Raw genomic sequence first — 8,611 nt, 5'->3', positions numbered from 1 at the left:
TTTTTGGCTTTTAGGACTCTGTGCACTTTACCACTGCTAACCATTGCTAAATTGCTTGTGCTCACTCCTTAAAACATGGTAAAATTGGCTAACACTAAATTGACACATTTAATGGTGGGACGTGTCCTCCTACAGAGATTGACAACTTGGGCAGATGAGCATAAGATTTTGTCGGAGGTCCAGTACAGTTTTCGGCCGGGACGCTCCACCGTTGCCCAGTGTCTTAATCTATTCATAATACTGAGCAAATACACTGTTGCTCACCCTGGAAGCATCCACCTTGCATTCATGGACTGTCATGTGCTTTTGACTGTGTAAACAGGGTCAAACAATGGCAGTCCATGAGGGCAATGGGGGTGGAAAATAGTATTGTCAGTTTTCTTGAGGACCTGCATTTATCGACTAAAGCAAATGTCAGGTTCTCACAAGACTTGCAGGTTACCAGGGACTTTGGGATTAAAAAGAGAGTCCGGCAAGGCTGCATTCTGGCACCTTTTTTATTTAATTTTTATAATAATGAATTAAACAGTGTACTGAGGGCTACAGGAGTTGATTTCCCCTATGTTGGCGGCGGGGTATTCCAGTTCTGCTTTATGCGGATGACGCCGTCCTAATATCTAGGACTGAAATGGGTTGACAAACCCTTTTAACTGCATTTTCGGGATTTATGAGAGAACAGACTTGGCTATTAATAATTCGAAGTCTTACATCATGTAAGTGGGGAAACAAATGAAAAAGAGTTTTCAGTTCAGTGTTGGCAATGCTGAGATCCCCCGTGCGAATGTATTTTCCTATTTAGGTGTCTTATTTGATGATCAATTAGAATGGGACTCCCTAATTCAGAAAAAAAGGGGATCTGGCCTGGGTCAATGCAGCAGTTTTTAACGTTGCCTCTAAATTAGGGAAGAAACCGACAGGAGCTATGCTACAAGTGTATCAAGCAAAAAGTCTAGCCATAGCGACTTATGGTAGTGAAATCTGGGGATACGCTGCTACTGATTCCCTCCAGGTAGTGGAAAATGGGTTCCTGAAACGTTTATTATGTGTTCGGCGGGGGACCTCGAACTTAGTGATACACGAGGAATTGGGGGTTTCCTACCTAAGTGATACTCTTGCCCTGCATCCCCTGACTTTCTGGCTAAAATGCTGGTTGAACGATGATCTAACCCTCACTCATTTGATTTTAAGAGAATGCATGTCCCTAGATAATGTGGCTCGCATCCCCTGGTTTAATTATATTAAAAGAGGGTTTGAATTGATTGGGCGGGGCGTTTCATTTTCTAATCCAGATATTACTGTAAGAAAGAATGTGGAATTAACCAAGACTGCCTTTCTGAGCTGAAGGCTAGCAGATCAAGAAGTAGAGGAGGCCCGAAAACCTAGTGTCCGGTCATACTTATATCTTAAAACTACGCCATTGACGTAACCATATCTCAAGGGGTCTTTGACAACACATGAGAAATTCCTTTTAACTAGGTTTCAGATTAATCTCTTCCATCTTCTGCTAGAAAGACCTAATGGGGCTAACAGAGGTCAAGTGCTAGCTTCCTGTGGCTGCGACGGAAAGTCTCCGCAGGACTTGCTGCACTTTGTGTTCTTTTGTAAATTTTATGAAGTTTCCCACAGGCATTTCTTAATTCCTATTTTAAACAAAATTAATTTTAAACAAGTGAGACCAACTCTTGTGTATCTTCAATTGTTGAAGGATGATTGTATCTTTTTTATAGTAGGGTTCTGTTAGAAATGGGGTAGCCAATTCCTAGGGGGTAGCATGGAGCAGAGTGGGCAGGCCAAACTCCTGAGGACATGTGTGAAACATCCACGCAGTACCCACAGATGACACACCAGGCACACCACAAAAAGAGACACCACACCGGTTTGGATGAAAAAGAATAACTCTTGTATTGTCTCCAACCTGCAAAAGTAAGACAGTAATCACAATGGGGCACCAATGGGCGCCGGGGCAATGTATACCAGGGGGATTATTTACAGGAAAAATGGGAAAAGCAAGAAGAAGGTAGGTAAGTCCATTAGTTTCCAGGGCTGAAATAAAGACAAAGCGTTATCAAATAACGTGGCACAACAGCACTATCAATGTGAGGGAAAGAAACACTAGGCATCGGCCTTTGGGCAGGTCAGCATGAAATAAAGCATTAGGTGTGAAAAGACATCATGCATGGCATCGGCCTAGAATTAAACATTAGGGGTAAGAACACAGTATGACCTGCATGGGCGCCTCCTGCAAAAAGGAACAATAGGCGCGTACCATTAACATCAGGCCTAGACAGGTATAATCATCTGAGCATTGGGCCTAATCGCTAGGCAGGGCACCTCAATGTCACCAGTCATTATAAAGGGAGTATGGCATAGCACCTCAGGCCCACAACATTAGGCAGAACCTTAGCATTGAAAACACTAGGCACCCAAGACCGGCATCACCCCATTAACAGTGGCATCACACATGAGGCAGGACCCTCTGCAAATAAACTTCATAGCCTGACTTCAACTATTGACATGGGATCAGGCAAACTCATTACTGCAGGCACAAACCGGGAATCTGAACCACCAGGGGCCAACACCTACGAGTCTCTGTCCTGGGGGTAATGGGCCTCTACACTGGCAATGTCCGCGGGAGCTCCTGGCTTCCCTTGGCCCAACGTTGCAGGTTCCCGCTGACAGACGGGGCACCTGGAGAGCAGCACTGTTCCTGGGGGCGGGCATCGACCCTGTGCCCCGACACCCCCCAACCCACTCACAGTTGGGCCCCACTCACCGGCTCTCAGGGCAGGCTACGGCCGGGACTCCAAGTCAGCTGGCAGGCTGCACACACCGCGGGGCTGCTTGGGCTCCCGACGACTTCCTCCTGCTTCACCCGGGCCCCTCCTCTCTCACGGGGACCCGGGACTTCGAGGCGGCCTCCGCGGGGCTGCCGGGCCAGCACGGGGTAGGCTCCCTCTTGGCTCCCTCACTGTTACTGGGCTCCCCTTAGCTCATGGGAGCCCCGCAGCACCTCCTTTGGCTTCGGGCCTCTTCCGTCTACCTCCGGGCTGGCTCGGCCTCGCATCCAATCCGTGCACAGCTCCTGGGGGTGTGGCGCCGGCCGCCAATCACAGCCCGGCCGGTGACGGGGTGCGGCAGCAACAGCCAATGACAGCGCACCAACGGCGTGGCCGAAGACGCGGCCAAGCGCCCCCGTCACATGAGGAGGGTGTTCCCCGCCTCTGAGACCTAGCGCGGCATACTCTTCATTCCGGCAGCCGTCTCCTGGTTCCGGGGGCCGCTGCAATGATGACCCTCACAGCGGGGACCTCTCCAAGCAAGCACTGGGCCGCGGCGGTGTCCGCGAGGCCCAGACGGCGTTCGACCAACAAGGGGGCAGCCCCAGCAACACCTGGGCAGGGATAGCGGCAGACTCCAAACGCGGGGTAGGCAGCCGCTTTTACTTAAACTGGCCAGCAGCAGCGCGTCATCACGCAGGGTAGGCTCCTGTTTCATTTAAATTCGCACCAGGGGCAGAATCCTGTGCTGTAGCGCTTAGAAGGCGCAGGGCACAGCAGGCTACCAAAGTCCTGGGCAAAGGTGGCACTTGGTAGGCGCAGCGCTGTAAGAGACAGCAGTCCTGGCAGAAGACAGTTCTTCCTAATAAAACAGTTCCCGTAGGCTAGGCAGCTCTTCTGCAGCACAGTGCTTTAAGATTATAGCGCTTGACAGGCTCAGTTCTTCTTGGCACAGCGCTTCCAGCACACAGCGCAAGGAGGGACGGACAGTCCCAACAGCAAGCCTCTGGTGCCCCAGGATAACGCTCCTCACCTCCTGGGGGGGGGGTTCCAGTACAAGGCTCTCCTAGCCTTCCAGGTGCTTTTAGGGGGCCCTCCTTCTCCAGAGGGCCGGGTGGCAGAGCAGCAGGCACTACTGGGCCAGGTCAACAGTTAGTGGGAAATCATCAAAACAGGGCGGTATGCTTCCACCATCCTCCACTGTAGCGTGGCCCTCCTCCTACACAGCAGCCTGAATTCCATCAGTGGGGCTTTCACTAGCCCTGGGGACAGTAGGGGGGTTCTAGATGGGTGCAGGGTCCAGCACACAGGCCCAAGTGGCAGTATCCCTGGCAGCAGGTCCCTTCACGTTCTTGTCCCTGCTCTGTCTCAGCACATGGTGGCACATCCCCCTTATTTATATCCCCCTCACCCCACCTCCCAGACAGTGCCAGAAGCATCTGGAATTCTCTGGTGAACTGGCTCAAACTGGCTCAGGGGGAGGAGTAGAGCACCTTGGGTGTCAGGCTTTCCCTCCAAATGCTGGGAAGGCTGGGTACCAGACAACTAGACCGCTAACCTACTACAGTCAGGTGGCACAACACATAGCCAAGGCATCCATTTTAAATAAAGGCATTTCACTAGGGTACATTTTCTTGATGGGGTATTGATAACTTCTCACACCATTGTATTACATTGTCATAGTAACCAGGGCATCTCATACCTCACATGGCCTATACAGTTTATTTACCATGGGGAGACATCCTAAACAGGGGGGTGAAAAGCGAAACGTTTCGGGGGAAAATGGGCCAAGTCCAACACAACTCCCCCCCAGCCAAAAGCCAGGGTCGACCAATCATTACCTTGATGGGCTTCCCAGTTTGGGGCGTAAAAAGGTGGACGCAGGCCCGAACTAAAGGAGCATCGCAGTTTCTTCTCCACTCTGCATCCCCTTCAGAGTTCCGCACCCTCACACCTGGAAAAGTACCCCTGGAAATCACACCAGTAGGGACCTTGAATACAAGTGTCCCTCCCTCCAGGTCAGGCAACCCCTGAACCTGGAACCCCAGTCCAGGATCTAAACCCTGCGACTGGCCAGACCCCCGAACCACTGGAGCTCCGATTACAGATACTCCGGGTTCTCCTGCCACAAGGGGATCCCTTTTACTGGAAGGCACATCAAGACAGCATAGACTCCCAACCTGGGGTCCCCTTATGGAACTTTCCAGGCCCTGTGACTGCGGTTGGGGCACCTTGGGACACCTCCCCGTCTCACTCCTTCCTGTAGATAGGATGTGAGGCCGTACAAACCTCTCACCTCCGTGGGACCTAGCTGAGCTATTCCTCACCTCTCCCACATCGCTGGGTCGGAAGATCCCTGCACCATTCCCTTCTGAATCCCTCCCCAATGTCCTCTCAGACTCTCTGGCACTTACCCAAAGTTCTGCCTCCCGTGCAAGTTCCCTGGGGTCTGAGAACCCGCACTGCAACAGGTGGTGACCCAGACTTGGGAAACAACTCCTCAGCATGTGCTCCCTGATAACTACATGGCACAGCCCTTCCCAATCCTTGACTGTGCTACTCACCACCCAATCCTCCAAAGCAGTCCAACACTCCTCCGCAAACTCCTCCCAGGACTGGTGGGACAGTTTTCTCCTGCCCCTGAACTCCAACCCGTCCCCCTCTTCCTGGGAATCATGCATTGTCTCCTGGGCTCTGGGAGTGGGACTCCCTGCACTGGAACTACTCTCGCTGCCACCACTGGATCCCACCCTCACTGGTGAATCCAGACCACAAAAACCACTCTCAGGGGACAACCTACCCACCTGAGTTAGTCTCTCCCTGGCAAAGGCCCTCTCCGCCTCCGCCATCCTTTCCTGTGCTAGGACTTCTCCGTCTCTATCCTTCTCTCCTCTACCCTCAGCTGCGCTAAGTCCTTGGCATGCCTGAGCTTCTCCAGCGCCAGCTAATGTTCCCTTTCTTCCCTCCTATCTACCCACTCTTCCGGGGACAGGGAAAGGGATGGGGCAGTGCCCCCGGGACTAGACCCAGCGCGGGACTCCCTATCTATGGTGTCCTCATTGGCTACTGGCGTCTCCGACCTATAAACGTCTTCCTCCTCTTCGTCAGAATCACCACCCTCCAGGGTTATGGACTGGGAGCCCTCACTCTGCTCTCTACCAAATTGAGGAAATAGAAATTTTTAGGTAGTCAGTGTGACCCCCACTCGCACCCTAACCATGCACCCGTGCCCCATGTATGTCATGTAATTTCCTTTCCGTGCCTGCCACTAAGACACATTTGCATTTCCGTCTAACGTTAATATGTCAGTTATTCAGTCCTCCATGATAGCAACGTTAATTTGGCTTTTAGGCCTACGTTTCCAATGCATTTACATGGTGCATATTAAATATCGCAAAGCACACGTTTTACACGTTTTTCTGGCTCAGTCGAGCCAGGCCCTTAATTGAGGCTCCGAGTCTCTTCTGTCTCTGAAAGCTGCAGTTTAGGTATGCATCCCTGACCTCTACCTTACTTCCTGCTCAGACGAGCGGTGCCCGGCTCGGCCTGGCCTGCCTGCCAAGACGGTATTTTGCCTACAAGTTATCTGCTCAGCCTCCGCAAAAACACATTCCAGTTCAGTGAAATAGGTAAACATATTCCAGCCTGCAGAGCAAAGGGCTCGGCCTTCCTGTCTCCTTGCACGTAATTTACTGCACCCGTTACCATGGTAGGCCCATGGCCCCCGCGCATTGCATGAAGAACTATAGGCACGCACTAGCATTCAGTATTGAACGGCCTCTGCCCGAGAGACCTTTTACTTCAGACAACACATCCTCCAAACATAAGATACCAGATATGCTATAGGTGCAGGTCGTTCTGACACCCCAGACTCCTCTACTAGTGCTAAAGTCAAGCCCCCCAGCTCTCCCCAGTTACACGTCATGCTCAGTTGTGCACGCATCCAGGGTAAAGGTTTCTGCTGACCCTGCAGAATTTCTCTATGCATCCACCCACCTATGACACTTCTGTGACGCTTCCAGCACACACCTCCGTGTACGCCCCTGTACACGCCTTCTTTACGCACATGTGTTCTTATCTTCTCTCTTTTTCACTTGTTACGCCTACTGTATTCATTTCCATTATACAGTTTTACTATATATAATGTGTGATGTTAATAAAATGTTGAATATCCCTTCCTGAACCTTAGTGGTGATGGAACCCGATGTCCAGTGTCTCGAGCCACTTAAATAAAGCCCGTATGACTCAGATACCACGGACTCTGCCTCTCATTTTATTGAGCTATTCCTATTGTCATTTAATGTATAGAAAAATAGTCCCGGTAATTTTATTTACCACATAATCCACCCTTTAAATACACGGAGGGGTAATCGGACAGGTCCCCCCAGGGCTCTAAGGGTTCCCTCCTCTTGAAGGCCTTATAGAGAAATAACTTCCTGCGAGTGTCGCCTACTAGGGGTAACCCTCTCTCCTTGCAGAAATACAACACTTCCTGCTCGGTGTACTCCATGAGGTAGTCCTCATCGTATTCCAACCCCATCCTGACAAGGTACACCCGGGACACACCACCCACAGGGCAACAAGGGGACACAAATCCAAAAAACACCTTTCAGGAGGAAACAATAATAAAGAAAACACAATAGTCAGAAAGAACACAATAATCCCCAAAAACCTGTGATTACTTTTCAATGCTCAATTTGCAGTGTAACCCGTGGCCGCTGTGGTACTGCGCAAACACAAGTCCTATCCCACCGCTCGCCAACCATGTTACAAATGGGGTAGCCAATTCTACGGGGGGTGGCATGGAGCAGAGCGGGCAGGCCAAACTCCTGGGGACATGTGTGAAGCATCCACGCAGTACCCACAGACGTCACACCAGGCACACCACAAAAAGAGACACCACACCGGTTTGGATGAAAAAGAGTAACTCTTGTATTGTCTCCAACCTGCAAAAGTAAGACACAGTAATCACAATGGGGTGCCAACGGGCGCCAGGGCAATGTGTACCAGGGGGATTATTTACAGGGAAAATGGGAAAAGCAAGAAGAAGGTAGGTAAGTCCATTAGTTTCCAGGGCTGAAATAAAGACAAAGCGTTATCAAATGACGTGGCACAACAGCACTATCAATGTGAGGGATAGAAACACTAGGCATCGGCCTTTGGGCAGGTCAGCATGAAATAAAGCATTAGGTGTGAAAACACATCATGCATGGCATCGGCCTAGAATTAAACATTAGGGGTAAGAACACAGTATGACCTGTATGGGCGCCTCCTGCAAAAAGGAACAATAGGCGCATAACATTAACATCAGGCCTAGACAGGTATAATCATCTGAGCATTGGGCCTAATCGCTAGGCAGGGCACCTCAATGTCACCAGTCATTATAAAGGGAGTAGGGCATAGCACCTCCACCTCAGGCCCACAACATTAGGCAGAACCTTAGCATTGCAAACACTAGGCACCCAAGACTGGCATCACCCCATTAACAGTGGCATCACAGAAAATATTACACATGGTTTATGTCACAGGGCCCCGCCTAGTTCGGATGGGGCTATCTGAAACAGGTTTGTGCAGACGGAAGTGTGGTCTTGTGTTTAAGTTCCTTCATATCCTTTGGGAATGTCAGTATATTGTCGAGTATTGGTGTAAGATACACAATACTATGCAAGAGGTTTTGGGGGTGACGGTGTTGCCCGAGGCGAGGAGATGCCTCCTTAATATTTAGGAGCCTACTGATCTTAATTTAGCACAGACTAAATGGACAACACTTGGTGATATGACAGCGAAAAGAAATATTGCTCAGCAGTGGGGATCCGAGCGGCCTCCTACCCTTG

Source organism: Lissotriton vulgaris, unplaced genomic scaffold, assembly GCF_964263255.1.
Source record: "Lissotriton vulgaris unplaced genomic scaffold, aLisVul1.2 SCAFFOLD_8118, whole genome shotgun sequence".
NCBI lineage: Eukaryota > Metazoa > Chordata > Amphibia > Caudata > Salamandridae > Lissotriton > Lissotriton vulgaris.
This window is presented reverse-complemented; position numbering follows the sequence as displayed.